General features: G+C 39.0%; 1 pseudogene across 1 annotated transcript; it reads right to left on the bottom strand.

The window, feature by feature from the left end:
- Window positions 1-13,207: 13,207 nt before the first annotated feature.
- LOC145049479 (protein EMSY-LIKE 3-like) lies at window positions 13,208-15,369 on the bottom strand (annotated as a pseudogene). Its single transcript, XR_013683281.1, has 9 exons — window positions 15,353-15,369; window positions 15,237-15,254; window positions 14,972-15,062; window positions 14,661-14,894; window positions 14,530-14,598; window positions 14,223-14,456; window positions 14,063-14,131; window positions 13,918-13,981; window positions 13,208-13,489 (listed from the first exon to the last, which is right to left on the bottom strand). The product of XR_013683281.1 is annotated as a protein EMSY-LIKE 3-like (transcript).
- Window positions 15,370-19,308: the final 3,939 nt, after the last annotated feature.

Below are 19,308 nucleotides of genomic sequence, written 5' to 3'. Positions count from 1 at the left end.
AGGAAGACGAAGGAGGTCTCGAGGAGGAACCCAGCGATGAAGAAGATGGTGATTCGGACGCGGAGTCCGAAGTCATCAACCCCCTTATCCGATTAGGGTGCCCACTTATCAAATAGGCCCTACTGGTCCTACACCCCCATGGGGTATTAACCTTTGGAGGTGGAGCAGACAGTAGGGACAGCGACCCCCGTTCGGCGTGTCACGCGAGTTCTATGACTTGAGGGAAGGAGGACCGGCCGATCGCGCACTTCCGGTCATGGTGAGACGATTACGGAACACTGGCGACCTAGCTCAGGGCACCGTCGATCAGATGCACCAGATGCGGACTAGGGTTGAGCGTGCAGAGCAGGAAACGCGAGAGGTTATCCGATAGTTTCACATGAGGCAGGAGAGGTGGGAGGCTCGACTCCGAGATGCGGAACGACAGGTGGCTCTCCTTCAAGGAGCGTCCGCTTCCTCGACACCACCCCCTGGCACATCCCACCATGACTAGGACTAGTTGTATCCGTCTTTAGTATTATGTTACTATGATCTATGCTATGTACCATCGACTCTATGTTTAAGTGATTACACTACTCATAGACTCGTTACACTGCTGAACTTGCACCACTTATGTATGCTCTTTTGAGCAAATTTTCATGTATCAAAGTGCGGATAATATTAACGGAAAATTTTATGTGTTCTACTGTGATGTTGTAATTGCTATGTGTTATATATCCATGATTGTATGCTAATTTGTAAAATTACTTAATTTTGTGCCACACACCTAGTTTATAGGACCACAATCTCACAAAAACCATAGGCACTCAACATCTTTCCGTTCCATGACAGAAAGATGCCTCGACGACCAACCCGTGGAAACCCTGCGAACCGAAAGGTTATACGCGAAACTCTCTAAGTGTGAGTTCTGGCTCCATAGTGTGAACTTTTTGGGTCATGTTGTTAGTCAAGAAGGGATACACGTGGATCCTTCTATGGTCAAGGCCATCAAAGGATGGGCAATCCCAACGACACCCACATAAATTCGCTAATTTTTAGGCCTCGCAGGCTATTACAGAAGATTCATCCAGAACTTCTCTAAGACGGCCAATCCACTTACCATGCTTACACAAAAGGGTGTTCCCTTCGAATGGACAGATAAGCAAGAGGTTGCATTTCGAACTCTGAAACAAGCACTCTGCAGTGCACCAATACTATCACTACCAGAAGGAACAGAGGACTTCGTGGTTTACTGTGATGCGTCGAATCAGGGTCTAGGTTACGTACTGATGCAGCGTGGGAAGGTGATAGCTTATGCATCCCGATAACTAAAGACACATGAGGTGAATTATACAACCCACAATCTGGAATTGGGAGCTGTGGTCTTCGCCTTGAAAATATGGAGGCACTATCTCTATGGTACAAAGTGCACCATTTTCACAGACCACAAGAGCCTCCAACACATCCTAAATCAAAAAGAGTTGAACATGAGGCAACGAAGATGGGTTGAGCTACTAAACGATAATGAGTGTGAAATCAAGTACCACCCAGGCAAGGCTAACGTGGTAGCTGATGCCTTGAGTAGGAAAGAATACCCGAATCGTCGAGTGAAAACTCTCTCGATAACCATCCAATCCCACCTGACCTAGCAAATCAGAACAACCCAGTCAGATGCTATGAAGGCGGAAAACAGAACGAGCGAAGCGTTACGTGGAATGGAAAAGAATCTCGAAGAGAAAGAGGACGGAGAATATTATTTCATGAACCGCATTTGGGTCCCTAAACTTGGGGGATTCAGAGAGGTAGTCATGAATGAAGCCCACAAGACACGATACTCCATCCATCCGGGTTCAGACAAAATGTACTTGGATATTAAGCAACACTATTGGTGGCCCAACATGAAAGCAGAGATTGCCACCTATGTTAGCAAATGCCTTACTTGCGCTAAAGTGAAGGTGGAATATCAGAAGCCCTCAGGATTATTACAGCAACCAGTAATTCCCGAGTGGAAATGGGAAAGGATTACTATGGACTTTGTGACCAAGTTACCCAAGTCGATAGATGGGTTGGACACCATATGGGTAATAGTCGACAGATTGACAAAATCCGCTCATTTCCTGCCAATAAAAGAATCCTACAAGATGGAGAGGTTGACGAGAATATACATCAAGGAAATCGTGAGACTTCACGGAGTACCAGCATCTATCGTATCGGATAGAGATAGTAGAATCACTTCATGCTTTTGGCAATCACTTCAAAAAGCACTGGGAACACATCTCGACATGAGCACTGCTTATCATCTGCAAACGGATGGACAAAGCGAGCGAACCATTCAAACGCTTGAAGACATGCTTCGCGCATGTGTGATAGACTTTGGAAAGTCGTGGGATACCCACTTACCCTTAATCGAATTCTTGTACAACAACAGTTATCACACGAGCATCATAGTTGCTCCTTTCGAGGCATTGTATGGATGTAAATATAGATCACCGTTATGTTGGGCTGAGGTAGGTGACACCTAGCTAGTGAGAGGACCGACTTCAGACAAGGTGTTAATGGGACCGGAGATCATACGTGAAACAATAGAGAAGATAGTTCAAATCAGAGCTCGACTACAAGCATCACACGACCGACAGAAGAGCTACACTGATAAACGACGAAAGCCCTTGGAGTTTCAAGTCAGGGATCGGGTATTGTTAAAAGTCTCTCCCTGGAAAGGGGTTATTCGTTTTGGAAAATGAGGGAAGCTGAACCCACGATATATCAGAACTTTCGAGATTCTTGCCCGAATCGGTCCAGTGGCGTATAGACTGCAGCTACCCGCTGAGCTCAGCAGTGTACACCCTGTATTCCATGTTTCCAATTTGAAAAAGTGTTTATCCGATGAAACCCTCGTCATTCCCCTTGAAGAAATCAAAATCAAATAGAATCTCCTGTTCGTCGAAGAACCAGTCGAAATCATAGACAGGGAGGTGAAGTGTACTAAGCAAAGTCGCATTCTGATTGTGAAGGTACGGTGGAACACGAAGCGTGGGCCAGAATTCACATGGGAACGCGAAGACCAGATGAAGCAGAAGTACCCTTACCTATTCTCGCATTCTCAAATCTAGCTTTCAAAAGAATTTCAGGACGAAATTCCCTCTAACGGGGGAATGAGTCACAACTAGGAATTTTGATGCTTTGTAACAACAACAATGATAACAAATATGAACCAAAAATGTGAAAGCATGTACGATGCTTATTCAATAACAACAAAACACCCATCATACACTTTATACAAGCACATCAAATAGTCAACAAAGAATTGGAAACCTTAGAAATCCCGGTTTAAGTCCATTTTAAACTAGGACTTCCTTATTGGGCCTAATGGGTCAATAAGTTTCCAATTTGACTATCTTGGGCTTAGAACTCTTAAATGGGCTCTAATTGGACCCACTTCCATTTATTTTAATATTTTGGGCCATATTGGTCCTAGAATGAAATACCTTAATGGACCTTATTGGGCCATAACTAACCTAATTAGCCCTAATGGGCCATAAAAACTTATACCTGATTTATTTGGGCCGTGAACCCTCTCCCAAGACCAATTGGGCCAAAAATAATCTAATTGGATCATGATATGGGCTTAAGCATGCAAGGCCCAAAATCTTCTTCTCTCTTTTCTCTTTTCTCGGACCAAGAAGAAAAAAAAAAGAAAAACTAGTGAAATAAGGAGGGTTAGCCACCTCCTTATTACCTTGTGGATTCCTATGCAACATCCCATACATCCATGCAACTCTCTCTCTCTTCTTCTCCTCTTCATATTACTCTCGGCCAAGGGGAAAAACACACACACACACACACACACTCACAAAATTCACTCCAACTCTTTCTAAATCCTCTCAAGAACACTTGCACTCATTCTTAAAAGTTTTTGAGACTTAGAGCTTTTCAAGGAGTTTCTTCCACAAAAATCATCATCTTAGGTAAGTTGATGCTTGGATCCATGATCTAGATTCTTTGTTTCATCAAAAATCTCTTCTCAACTCATTTAAACTCATGATCACCATCTTAGAAACCTCTAAGTTCGAGATCTTCCAAGAAGGCTTGCTAGGACCAAATTTTCTTCATCTCTTCCTTCTAAATCGAAAACAACAAGCAAAGGTAAGTTCATACACCTCTTTTTTTGGTTTTTACAAGTTTTATGTGGGAGAATACAAGTAAAATGTGTAGATCTATATGTATGTGTGTACTATGTATGATTTTATGCATGTATGTGTGATTGTAAGTGTTTATATGGTAAATATGCATCAAAAAGAGAAGAAATCTCGAGATCTATGACATAAGAAGGAAAACAAACATGATCTAAGGTATACCACACTAAACAAGTCAAGAACAATACCCTCTAAGATTTAAAATAGACATATTGTAACATAAAACAAATTTTGGGGCCTAAATTGTCAAATAAAAAAAAGTTGGGTGAAAAGTTGCTATTCACGGTTTTCTTGAGGGCCAAAACAGTCAAAACAGTTAAAATAAATGTTTTTGTGACAATTATGCTCTTCAAAGGACTTGAAATGTAAATAATAGCTCAATGGGCCAATTTTTGGGCTTTTCGGCCCATTAAGCCAAAGGTTGCGAAAAATCTGATTTTTAAAGGGCTAAAATGAAAAATTTCTCAAAACAGGGGATAAAAAGGGTAAGCAAAATTATTTCAGGGGTTAAAATGCTTTTCTTTACCAAAAAGGATAAAAAATGTAAAGTTTTTGGATTTTGGGCCAAAATTGTAAAAGTTGCAAAAAGTATGTACTTCAGCCGAAAAATACTTTTTTGGAAGGGCTGAAACTGATAAAAGTAAATTTTGAGCTAAAACCACCAGTTAAACAAAGTCTATGGGTCAAAAATGACAAGAAAATGGTTTTTAGGGCCTAAAATGTCTTTTTACATTTATAAGGGGCTAAAATTGTCATTTTTTTACCAAAGAAGGGCTGAAATGGTCAAACCAATATTTTGAGTCAATTATTTTAATATTAAGATATTTGGGTCAAAAATACCAAACCACAACTTATGAAAAATGGCTAGATGAAAATACATAAATTTCTAAATATCGTTATAAATGACCAACCGGTCTCGTATCGATACAAATTTAACAATTGTTCAATTAAACATTCCGACAACTATACTATACCTAAAACAAGTAAGCATTAAATTCTTTGGGCTTGAAAGTTCCAAACATACTTAATGGGCCTTTGTGACCCATTAACATGATCTTTGGGCCCAAGGGGTAATTATAAATGTTATTGGGCCTTTTATGACCCAATTTCATATTTAAGGGACCCTTAATGGCTTTTAAGTGCTATTGGGCCTTAGTGGCCCATTAGCATTGCTAGTAAGGTCCAAGTAATCAAATGCGAAATGGGCCAACGTGTCCTTCGTATACCCAACAACCTAAAATAACTCACGAAAGTAGCAGGGCTTTGTATTCCTCTTCTCCTCGTTTGTTAGGTTTACGTGTAATCAAAGTAAACAAATACAGGTCGATAATCAATAGTAATCAAAGTCAATTGGGATTTAGTTTGTAATAACGGGTGGCACCAACGTGTGCCGGTCGTAGTCTGTAGTTATAATCAAAGTCTCCTGGAGGGAGAGCGAGAGTTTGTGTATAGATCTATACGGGGGTGACTCTCCCACACCTCAGCTGTTCGCTACAGTTAGACTCGGCCAATCTAGGGTGACAAAATCTTAAGATCAATTCCGGCATTCACCAGAGTGTCAAGACAGAGGAACTAGTCATTATCATGCATGGTTATAATGACTCACATAAATAAATCCAATATAAATCAAGTAATCAAGGTAATTCAAAATCATTCACGTGATGGATAACCATTCAAACCGTTATATGCTATTTTTATTTTGGAAAACATCGGGTTTTCCTGGGAAGTTCAACATTTTCACTTGTACGTTTAATACTAAGTTTTTCAATTACACATGTTTTGAAATCATCATGCATATATTTACGGATCTTCACACCTTTTTATAAACAATGGTCTTTTCAGAAAATATCGTATTTTCTGTGTTGTTTTCGTTCAAACTACACAAAACATTTTCATATCAAACCTACTTATGAACTCACCAACATTGCATATGTTGACCCGTTTTCAAAATAACTTGTATTCTTAGGTAACAGGTAAGTTGAGGAATAAGTACCAAGTATGTTAGTGTGTTTTGATCTTGAAAACTATCAAACAATTTATGTGTGGATTTGTAACGTTAAAACAATGTACTTGATGTGAACAATGTCAGTTGTAATATATTGATGCATGGTGATGTTTATGTTATGATTCATGTATATGTGCTTGTTATCTGTGTTCCTGATATATATATATATATATATATATATATATATATATATATATATTAGATGAACAATATATACATGTTTTATTTAATATTAAACTGTGTATGTATGTATATTACCTATAAATATATTGGGAAAAGATAGGTAGATGTAAAATGATATAGATGTTGATATGTAACGCCCCGACTCTCATGTGATAATTTTATGATTTTAATTTTCATGAATTTCAAGGTCTATTCGACGAGTTGGATGCCCTGACTTCTCGAGTATAAGCGAATTGGGCCACGTGTTTAAGTGACCTACGCGCCGAGTACAAGATAGGACTCGACGAGTAGGAGCTGGAGGATGAAACCCTAATTTCCGGGGTTTTGCACCATATTTAAAGGATCATAAGCCTCCTCTAGCCCCCTTACAGCCTCTTGAGAGTTTAGCAAAACCCTAATCTGTGTGTGTGCATCATCCTTGTGTGATTCAAGTTTTGGAAGGTGGATATTAGTAAGAAGAGCTTAGAGAGCAAGTGGCTAGAAGCAAGGAACGTGTGGGGATCTGAAATCTTCCTTAGTTATCATCTTTTGGAAGGTATCAAGTCGTTTCCTTGACCTCATTTCATTCTAGATCTCATTGGGTTAAAGATTTGGGCTTTTCTAGCATATTAAAAAGCTATTCTTGGGTATAAGCTAAGATCTGAAGTTGTAACTTCAAATCTGAATTCTATTTGGTCTCTAAGTCCATAAAGCTTTCAGCTTTAGCAAATATGAGCCTCTCCTTAAGTGTAAAACTCCATTGTAAGCTTGGTTTTGACATTATGAGCCTTGCATGCACGTAAAGTTTGCAACTTTACATGATAAACATGCCTTGGGAAGCTGGATCTGCAATATGGGACCTTAACATGGCTTAAAAAGCATCTAAATGGATAATGGACTGAAGGGACTCGACAAGTTGCATGGTCAACTCGACGATTCCGAAGAAGATTGTCGTGCAAGGACTTCTGCATGGACTCGGCGAGTTAGAGGGATGACTTGGCGAGTCTGCTAGGGTTTTCCCTACATTTGGACACTCGTGAACTCGGCGAGTTGCGGGAAACTCGACAAGTTAGTGGGGGGATTTCAAGACTACTTGAGTTGTGGAAGGACTCGACGAGTCAGTGACTGCACTCGACATGTTAGGTCAACATGGACTGTTGACCTTGACCATTGACTTTGACCTTGTCCATTGACTTTGACCTTGACCAAGGGTTGGCTATTTGACTTTTGGGGCATTTTGGGAGATTGGAAATTTATGAGTATGGTTCTATGGTGAGTATAGGTGGTGGAGTTTGTGGCGGTGATCCAAGAGTTTGAGCTTATCCTTCGAATCGACAGTTGCAAGGTGAGTTATCCTCACTGTACTCAAGGGTCTAAGGCACCAAGGTCGACCCTTTGATTTGTTATTGGGATTATTACTGTTGTGATATGTTAGCTCGACATCCTGATAGATAGGATGGTTATATGCTAGTTTGATCTGTTAGATCGGTATCCTGGTAGATCGGAGGCGGTTATGCTTAGTGACCTATGGTGTGGTATAACTGTCTATATGCTGGTAGGCGATTACTTGTTATGAGTGCACATGGTTGATTGGTAGTTGAGGGTATTCCATCCCGAGGATGATAGGACTCTAGTATGTTGTCTTTATAGACTGTTATATGATTATCTGATATAGGTGCACATGTTTGATTGGTAGTAGGTGGGCATTCCAACAGAATGGTTGAGGGCCTGGGGTATTCCAACCCGATGGTTGATTGGACCCATAGTATGTTGGCATTCCAACCCGATGGTTGAGGGCCTGGGTATTCCAACCCAATGGTTGATTGGACCCATAGTATGTTGGCATTCTGACCCGATGGTTGATGGCCTGGGGTATTCCATCCCGATGGATGATTGGACCCATAGTATCTGTTATATATGTATTGTGTGTGGGCATTCCAACCCGATGGTTATGGGCCGAGAGTATTCCATCCTGATGATGATTGGACTCATAATATGTGGGCATTCCTACATGATGGTTGAGCGCCTAGGGTATTCCATCCCGATGGATGATTGGACCCATAGTATGCTGTTTGTATGTGTATTGTTGTATGTATGGGTATTTTGAGGTAACTCACTAAACCTTCGAGCTTACTGATATTTCCATATTTATACATATTTTTAGGCAATAATTATTTACATTTTTACTAATAATTTGGTTATTTTCATAGAATAATTGTACTTATAAGCTTAGATTATATTTTGCAGCCAAATAGAAGCATTTTCGAAGATAGGGACTGAAATTGACAAAACATGGAATTTTGGAGGCTTGAAGGAAAGAAGAATGGAAAATTCAGCAAATGACGTACTCACGACGTGAATAGTTCACGACTCACGACATGAGTGGAGAATTCTAGAAGATATACACCGGATGGAAGAAGAGTCCTTGTCGAATACGCTTATCTCATTTTCACAACGTGAGACTTATCGGTTCACGACATGAACGGGGAAAATCAGAAACTATATAAACTCTTGGCCATTAAGAATTGGGGACTTTTTGGTGGATAGAAGGAAGAACCGGAGTCGATTTTTAGAGGAGAAGAAGTTCTAAAATAGGGTTTCAACACCAAGGGAGAAGAAGTTCATAGTTTGATTCATAGTTTGGTACACTTTTATTATGTTTTTTTATTATGGATGTTAATTGCTTAGTTGCTAGGATGTCCAACTAAATCTAGCTGATTTTGTTAGCTAGATGAAGCTAGAACTCATGGAGTAATTACTTTAGCTTTGAATTGCTAGTTGATTAAGACTTGTGTTGGATTGATTTTACCTAGCATGTTTGTTTTAGTAGTTGATTGCTTTGATATCGTATTTTGTGTAGTTGATGACCATCTGTAACATCCGGAATTTCAGGTATTATATTTATTCATTTTATTTTGAGTTTTGTGGAAGAACTCGGCGAGTTGGTGCGTAGACTCGCCGAGTAGAGACGCGATTTCTCACCCGGATTAATGACCGGACTCGACGAGTCGCATTGGTGGACTCGGCGAGTCCGCACTGTTTAAATGAAACCCTAATTTCTCGGGTTTGGGGCCTATTTAAAGGGGCCTTATGGCCGTCATTTGTGCTCACTAGTCCCCAGAGCGAAACCCTAGTGAGGTTGAGCGTTTGGAGTGAGAGAAGGAGCCATTATCGACCTTGGAGGTGTTGTTTAGCAAGGGAAAGGAAGCTATAGCCAAGAGGAAGCAAGAGGGTTAACTTCCTGAAGATTTGAGTTCCAGAACATCACGTTTGAGGTACTATTTTCGAACCATTTTCTGTTGAGGTGATGTTCATGTTGATTTAGGGCTTATTAAGCCCTTTTGTGACTAGATCTAGTGCTTCCATGGTCCCTTAAGCGAGTTAGGTTCTGGATCTGGACCCTTGGAGGTCCAGAGTGTCTCTTTGTCCAAGCTTTATATGAGTTTATGGAGGTTTTGGTTTGGGATCTTTGTGTTTGAGGTTAAAACACCATTTATGAGTCAATAGGTGTGATATGAGCGCCAAGACATAAACTTTACGTGATAAATAAGCATGGAAAGACTGGATCTATGAGTTAGTGGAACAGATCTGACCTCAGAAGGTCGTTTGGGGTTGTGCATGGAATGCGCTCATCGAGTCCATTGGCAAACTCGACGAGTTGGAGCGAGTAGTTCTGTGTTTTCGAACCAGGGGTTGAGTAACCGAGTTGGGTGAGTGACTCGGTGAGTCGGAAGGGATTCAGAGGAATCGGGTCCCCGTAGGGACTCGGCGAGTCCACGCCAGACTCGGCGAGTTGGGGTGACCGTTGACCATTGACCAGAGTTGATCGGTGTTGACTTGATAGAGTTAGTCAACCCTAGTTGGGAAAGTGTTAATTAGAGTTACATTTGTGTTATAGGAGGACTATAGCTCGGGAGATCGAGCACTAGTGATTTCAGGGATTTACGAGTTACCGAGATACACGAGGTGAGTCTTCTCACTATACTTTACCTTGAGTAAGTAACCAGAGTTATGTGACAGAGTATTTGGATGTTGTGTATGTTATGTGTTGTACTGCATTATTTCTATGTGATTTATGTTGTGCATGTTTACAGAGTCAGAACTGGAAGGTTCACAGAGTTAGAACCGGAAGGTTCACAGAGTAGGGTCCACGGACCTACAGAGTTGTAGCCTCGAGTGGCTAATATTTGTTATGTGTGGTATTTTGGGGAACTCACTAAGCCTCGTGCTTACGGTGTTTTGTGTTATGTGTTTCAGGTTTCTCTCGGGATCACGGGACGGCACCGGCTCGATTGTACACACCAGAGAAAGAGTCATGTTTTGAGGGTCCTGGTTTATTATGCAAGTGAAAAATGGAGTTATGTTTTGTAATTCGATTATGAATAAGATTTTAAGCAAAGTGTTTTTTTTTAAGAATTAAACGATTATTTTTAAATGAAAAAAATTGTTTGAAATTTTTGGTGTTACAAGTTGGTATCAGAGCCTTGGTTTGAGGGATTCGGATGCGCCTTCGGATAAATCTGGACTCAAACTGAGGAAGTAAGAAAAGTTTTCAAAGAAATAATTTTCTAAAGCGAGTAAGAGTTCAAAGAGAAAGCGAGAAAAAGCAGTGTGTACTATCAGCCAGAGCCCGAACGGTGATTTTCCCAAAATACCCCTTACTTTTGTGTTATGAGATATTTATGATGCACTCTATGAGATATTATTGCATGCTAGAGACAGGCTAGGTATTCCATATCTTAGGACTAGAGTGGCCTGATTTGTGATGCCTTAGCCTAGGAATTGCTGCTATATGCGATGTGCTTTTTGAGTATGTGATGAGTGAGAATATTTAGTTGGAATCCTTTAGGTGATTTGAGTAGAGGAGTAACCTAGGGGAGATACCTAGATAAGTACCGTGGTACTTAGCGAAAGAATAGTTAGAACCCGCGAGGGGAAGAGTTGCAGAGTTCGGTGGTACTTTCGAGAATGAGCAGAGCAAGCGGAGTTATCACCCACAGTGAGTCATATATATTCTTCGATGCTCGAATGTTGCTTGCTTCGTGCTTTGTGGAACTCTCGATGGTGGGAGTTAGCTACCAAGCGAATATGACGATATTCAGGAGGTAGATGGCTGGCATCATTAGGAGCTCTTCAGCAGCTGATGGCAGAGAAGTGTGGGAATCTAGGAAGAGCCTAGGGAGTAACCGTAGCCAGATGAGTGCACTGGCAGAGTAGAGAATTTCGCTGGGGAGCGAGCGCGCGACCGAATTGGTGAACGAGAAGGTCGAGCAGCTACTTAGGAGCTCCGGGATAGTCCGTGTGGAAAGTATGGGTAGATGTGGCAGGTAGTATGGGCTCGTACTACTGAAAGCAGAGGAACCATACTTGATACATGGAGTATTCTGAAGGTTCTAATGAGCGGATTGAGGAGTGATGTTATGGTTCGAGTACCATACATCGGAGCGTATTGAGGAGTGATGTTATGGTTCGAGTACCATACATCAGAGCGTATTGAGGAGTGATGTTATGGTTCGAGTACCATACATCGGAGCGTATTGAGGAGTGATGTTATGGTTCGAGTACCGTACATCGGAGTGTATTGAGGAGTGATGTTATGGTTCGAGTACCATATATCGGAGCGGATTGAGGAGTGATGTTATGGTTCGAGTACCATACATCGGAGCGTATTGAGGAGTGATGTTATGGTTCGAGTACCATACATCGGAGCGTATTGAGGAGTGATGTTATGGTTCGAGTACCATACATCGGAGCGTATTGAGAAGTGATGTTATGGTTCGAGTACCATACATCGGAGTAGATGGAGAAGTGATGCTATGGTTCGGGTACCATACACCGGAGCATATTGAGAAGAGATGTCATGGGATGAGTACCATGGTTCGTAGTGAATGATGCTTGTGGTTCTCCGGTTATTCACTACTAGAAAAACAGCCTTTTACGACGCTCATTGCGTGTCGTAAAACGCTCAGACGACGCACAAATGCGCGTCAAGGAAGGCCCTGTCATAAAAGAGAGACGACGCGCATTTACGGCGCGCATTTACGGCGCGCATTTACGACGCGCGGTTATGACACGCAATGCGTATCAAGGAAGGCCCTGTCATAAAGGAAGGCGACACACATTTCCGTGTCGTAACATTATGACAGGTGTGTTTATGACACGCAATGCGTATCTAGGAAGCCCTTGTCAAGAAAGGCCATGTCATAAATGAAGACGACACACATTTTTGCATATCATAATTTTAAATATTAAAAAAAAAATTATTTACAGATTTACTAATTTTCAAATTAAATTTGCATTTAATGTCTCATAACATAAAATAAAATGCTATATACAAAAAATACAATCCATTGCATAAAATTTATTGTCATACAAATAACAAACTTTATTTCATATTCATACATATGATTACATTATTCATTAAAAAAACATATACCTACATCTTCCCCTAAATGTTATTACATGATGTTGGCCACTTCATTGATGGATCACCAAGAGGAAAACCAACAACTGCCCTAAAATGTTCCATGATGTGCAACATTTAATAAAGTATAATACCTCCTAAAAACAAAATTGCACAAGAAACAACACATCATAATGAGAAATTACTAACATGAATGGAAGAAGTACACTATAAATTTGTTTTACCAAGAATGCCATGGACGATCAGGTGCTACAAAGTTTGTCCAAGCTGCCAAACAAAGACTGCATGCAAACCAAAACAAACATATGTACAATTGAAATGAAGAATGCAACACTTGTATATCTGCAAAAAACTTGAAAACAACAACAAAGATTTAATGTTTATATATAGCAAGACCATATATATATATATATATATATATATATATATATATATATATACACACACACATACACACACACACACAATTCCAACAGCTAATTCAAGAAGCTTAATTCTCCAATCAAGAGTGTCTCTTTGGAATTATTTTGGTCATTGCCTATGTGAAGTAAATTCAAGAATGAAAGTGGAAGTTATTTGAAGGGCTTTTTGGTAAATTTTATTAGTTGAAGGTGATGTTTACAAAAATAAGTGGTATATCTTGAGTAAGATTGCCAATCAATTGCCCAAAAGAAGGTAAATGGTTTGGACCACTAGTGTTAACCATTGCCATCTTTACCAAATCACCTGAAAGAAAATTGTAAAGTAAATAATTCAAGCATTATAATTATATTCATATATGTCATTTAGTTTTATGTTGTATTTCCCAAGTTTTACCAAAGAAAAGAAAAAAAAAAGGAGAGAAAAGAAGATTATATTTTCATGTTTCCAGGCTTGAAAAAATAAAAGGTAAATAAACATTTTAATAATTTATGTGTTCCCGAGTTTGAAGAAAAAGAAAAGAAATTAAATTCACGTCTTATTTTAAGGAACCAAATCCTTCCAAATTGGAAGGGAAGATTATCCTTTCTCTTCTTTCCATTATAAAAACTCAGGAACATCAAAAAACATTTCTTGTCTTCTAAGTTTCATTCACTTGTCTCTTTAAGTGGGACTCAGGAAGTAAACATTTAATAGAGTTGGAAGAAGAGTATAGTTTAATTTAGTTTTTGTACCACTTTCACCATCTGAGATATCTGCAAGCCTTGCAATGCCATCAGTCAGTTCTTGTTCATGTTCCTGCGTTATATATCATTATTATTATTATTATTATTATTTCAATCATAAATCATACATTACATGTTTTCAAAATTAACTAACCTTGAGCATTTTCTTAGTTTTCTGTATTTCAACAGGATCTGGATGACTAGACCCAAATACCCTTTCAACCTGTGGCATGAATGTTAAAATTCCTTTCCCTTCTCGTAAATAAAATATACAATATACATATATGATATATCTGCAATTATCATGTATGTACCTCTTTTATAAGAGTATCAGTGTGAAGTGACTGAATATTGTCTCGACCCTTCTTTCCAATGCCATTCTGTGATCGTGGAAAATCTTTTCTTGATGCTGCTGCTGCTTGACTTTTGGGCAACCCTCTACCTCTCCCTGCACCTCCACCTCCACCAGGACCATTATCACGTCCGACGGGTCTACTCATTCCATGAACTGAATACCTGATCCACCATTGTATATCCTCTGGTGATATCTGCATCAAGTATCAAGCAATATTTTATTTAAGACATGGTATATCACCCATGATTTTAACTTTCTACACATACCTATGCAAGATTAACCCATTCCCATGTCTCATTTGCTGTACTAATATCATAAACTAATGCACGCCGACCCTGAAAGTATATTTTTTCCAGCATAAAATTTGGAGGTGGAGCTACAAGCAATATCAAATTACCTCAACGGGGTTGTGATCTGTTATAACTGCTTCATAAAAATTGTTGTCATCAGGCCATCTGGTTCTCACTTCTCTTCCAATCAATGGGGAGAATGCTGATGTTTCAGTAGACTCATTTGCAACTAGCCCAGAAGTCACATGATTACCAAGCTGGCCCCACCCACTTGGCCCTGATGGAGGGTATTGCATTTTCAGGGAAGATCCTCCCCCCAGTATCTGACCACCACCACCACACTGCCAATTGCGATTTACAAATTACAAACATATCATAATAAAAAACAAAATACCAATGTGGTATGGAATGGGCTTACATATTTCTTGTTTTTCCCTTTTGTCCCCGAGACAGGTGCTCTTCTAGCAGATGAAGAAGCAGCTTTCCTTTGATGATTCTTCCAACACGATCATATTTAACTTCTCCTTCACTTGAGATTTCAGCTTCTCTTTGTTCACTTTATAATTCTTATATAACAATTCAGTTTGTGAAGGAGCAGCTTGCATATGGACATCATTGCCCTTCTCAAATACTTCTCATGCATGTATGTTCAGTTGCTTGAACTCCATTGCTTGTCCACTTACTCTATTCTAGTTATCCCCCTGCAATTCAACAAAATATAATAATATTAACTTTTGAGAAAATATTTATTAAAAATAAATAAATAAATAAAGATAAATCAATAAAGGTTATTACTCACAGCATAGAACTTCTCATTTTTTTATAATTCTCATTTATAAAAAATTAACTATTTCATCAAACTATTAATTATTATGCTTTCAGCTACACAAAGTCATTGACTCCACATCCGCTTCTCCCGACGACAGCTTCGCCTCTGGTCTCCTGTCGACGACACCAACAAAGTTTCCTCCTCCGGCCTCCAGCCGCTTCCGCCTCCCCCCATTTCACATTGTTTATAGGTACAATCGACTTTTTGGGTGTAGTTGATTAATTCGTTGATTAATTGTTGTGTTGATGCCAGTGTCTGTCATGTAACAGACCTGATTACGCGAGTGTTGTTTAAGTGCAATTTCTTTGGAATTTTGATGATTGATGCAAAATTTTATGATTAAAGTAGTTATTCTAGATCAATAATATCAATTCAATATCCTGGTTCTTGTAGTTTCCTTTGATCCTAATTTTCTAGGTTTTTGATTTATTATTGTTTATAGTGTTAGCTTTCGTTATCAATGGTTATATAGTAATCAGCAATTGGATCCATAGTTTTAAACAACCAATTTACTTGTGAAAGTTGAAAAAAAAACACTTTCACCAATTGTAGTATTCTTTGGTTTTTTTATGTCAACCTTATTGAACTGTTTGTTTGGCAAAGTTTCATTTACATTTGGTTGTTTATGAATGAAGTGATTGCTCAAAATGCTAATTCACACCATGATTATACATGTTTTGGCTTTCCTGTTCCCAGAATGATCTTCATTAGCTTTGTTTTATTTAGGAAATCCAATAAAACAAAATCTTCATTGACTTTGTTTTATAACTTGAGGCATAGCATTCTACTGAAGAATATGTACTTTTGAATAATTAAATATTAAAATTGCTTATGGTTAGTAATATAAAATATAAAGTTTGTCTCTTAAAAACTAATTTATAAGCTTAGTGCAATCTAACCATTTTTTAAAACAACTTTTGCTATTCATCTTTCAAGTTTCAATCAAGCATCGGTTACTTCAATAGAACTTCCTGTTTCTGATATATCAAAATCTATATATAATCCCTTCATCCTTAGTTCTTTTGTCATATCAATTTTTTAGTCTGATGCTAGATTGTTTCTAGTCTGGAGTTTGAGTCACAATAAATCAATACTCATAAAATAAATAAATAAATAACAAGTAAACCGGGGTAGGGGCATATAAGTAATTAAGAAGTTGAGTTACCTACACCATAAGACTTTCAAACTATGTAACTAAAAATTGAGATTGTTCTTATTTTAGGATTTTACATATGGAGGAGGTAGTAGTGCAAACAACCAAGGTTAGGTGAAGAAGAAAAAAGATTTTGTAAACCCAAAACAAAATATCTTGAAGTAAGTTACTGGTTTGGAACTACAAAACACTTGTATAAAATATACAAGTTATTTAATTTATAGTTAGATCACTTAAATTCCAAAAAACAAAATTATTATAGTATTGTAGTTTCACTTCTCATTAAAATATTTTACTTCCAATGTATATCTTATTAGGACATTGTATTTTGAAATTGAACCATTCGTTTCAGTTGGAATGGTGATCTATGTGTTTCGCAACAACATCCATGGAGTGGAATTGGGTGATGAATAAGGCTGGAATGCAAAGCCGGAATGGGCTGGAATGCAATCAGGAATGAATTGCAGGAATGGGGGATGTGACATCAAGTACAGTTGTTTATGGTGTATTAGATGCTATAATATGGTGTATTGGATTCTTTTATGCGATGGTTGTAAATAGATAGGATACATATAGAGTACGGTTAAATAGCCGTACTCTATTAGGCATGGAATCTAATACACCCCTCTACTAATACGCCCTCTATGTATGTACTATATTCATACTTTCAACCGTATTATATTATACTTTTTCTAGTAGTGAAATTATACCTTTTATAATGCCATCAATATTTTTTTGTGTCATTCGTTCATGAACCTGTAACATAAACAATAAGTTTAGATTTTTTTTCCAAATATATTTGACAGATAACAAACCTTCTTAATGATGCAAATAATTCTTATGAAAGTTTTCTAGCCTCTTCAATTGAAGTTTCATTAGCTCTAACTTCATGTTCGACCATGTAAATGATAACTTTAAGGATACTCCACAAAAAATATGTGAAGAAAGAGATTTACTGTTAGATTCCTATGATCCATTCGTACGTGTTTCTCTTAATCTTGCAATATAAGTTTGAATCAAATGATTTAACAATGACCAAAACAAAACTGACATTTCAACAAACACTTTTAGGGCAGAATTCATATCAATCATAACCAAAGAATTTAATAACTTACCGTATCTGAGGAGACCCAGAACACCATGAACACCTTCAAGAAACCAAACCCAAACAAATATCCAACCTAAAAAAGTGTTAGTGGTGGTGGCTGGCAGATATCTTGATGTACATTGGTGGCGAGGGTGTGAGGTTGTGGTCTTGATACGTTGGGGATGATGTTGTGGTGGTTTTTTCCCAGAGGGAGGAAGGGACGTCAGCTGTCCCGCACCACCGTGGATGCCAATTGGCCCGACATTAGTGATCTGAGCAGATCGGAAAAATGTAAAGAGGGAATGATCCTAGGACAGGTTTCATTGAGCAATTTGATGCATGTGAATGAGAAATGAAGAACTCACAGAATATAAGATAAAAAAAAATATTACTTGTAAGAAATCAATTTTTCAATATTAGGGCTCAAACCTACCTGAATAGTAACTTGGTATGACGGAGGGTCTTTCAAGAAGAAAGAAGCGAGCATCAGGTGGTTAAAAATTGAGGTCCATGGTGGAGGCGTGAATAAGAAGAAGAGACCTACAGGATAGTCGACAAAATAGATAAGTAAAACGGATTACATGGGAGGTGTCCACTGGAGATGGAGTAGCATCCGAAGAGACCAAGAGGCTCCCACTGTTTTCATCGATTAGACCTCCACCCAAACCTTTCCTCCCTCTGTTTATTTCAGCGAAATCAGACAAGAAACCGACTCACTTACCCCGATTTCTACCGATGACGGAGTCTAAGAAGCCAAGGAAAGCTCACCAAGAACCGATAATTACCTCCTCCTCCTCACGAATAGATCGATCATCCCGATCTACTAGTCGCTACTTGACCTGCTCCATCGGACTAGTTGAGTCCCCTCCCTACGTGTAATCTGATGGCGACAAGGAAGAACGACCAAGGAGACCATCGGAGCGCCTTCCCCCTAGCTGCGGCAGACAAGGGAAGCATCGCTGCTTCTCCCTTCTCCTTTTGTCAAATCGATCCCGCACTAGAGGTGTTTCCCCTTTCTCGATTGATTGCATCATCGAGCCACCATGGTTGCTTGCGTTCCCATCTTCCTTGCTCGATAGATGAACCACGACCACCAGACCAAACCTCCCGCTACCTTCGTTATTCTAATTCCCCTTTTTCGGTTTATCTGTGGGGAATAAGAAACAAACAAGAATCAAGATTTGCATTCTTAATATTGAGACTTGAGAGTATAATACCGAATTAGGGCTTTTTCTGACAATTTCAACATCGAGTGGGAGATATGGTGGTTCCAGTGGGTAGAAGTAAATGAGCCTTGATCGATGTCAACGAACGGGGTAGAATCGGTGGCGGCGGTCGGAGTGCAAGGGAAAGATGCAAGCAACACTTGACGTAGGAGGCGGAGGATGACCGGAGAAGATTTTTGTGGTCAAAGAAAATACCCAGAGCTAAAGAGGGGAAACAAGGAAGGAAGGCGGGTTTTCTATTTTTTTATTTCCTTTTTCCTGCAGTTAGTTGTTGAAGAGCGCGTTTGTAAAATTATAAAGCGACATTTCAAGACGATACGCCTTTAACATAAGCGCCCTCTGTGTTTTTTTGTGAGACACTAATTCTAGGGCACGCAAAAATGCGCGTCCAAAATTCTTTAAATTTCTAAAGATTTGACATTATTTTTAGGGCACGCCCTTTTGCGTATCATTAATCAGT

This window comes from Lactuca serriola, chromosome 5, assembly GCF_051521515.1.
Source record: "Lactuca serriola cultivar US96UC23 chromosome 5, Lser_US96UC23_V15, whole genome shotgun sequence".
Taxonomy (NCBI): Eukaryota; Viridiplantae; Streptophyta; class Magnoliopsida; order Asterales; family Asteraceae; genus Lactuca; species Lactuca serriola.
The sequence above is the reverse complement of the archived record's forward strand: the minus strand, read 5'-3'. Positions and strand labels throughout refer to the sequence as shown.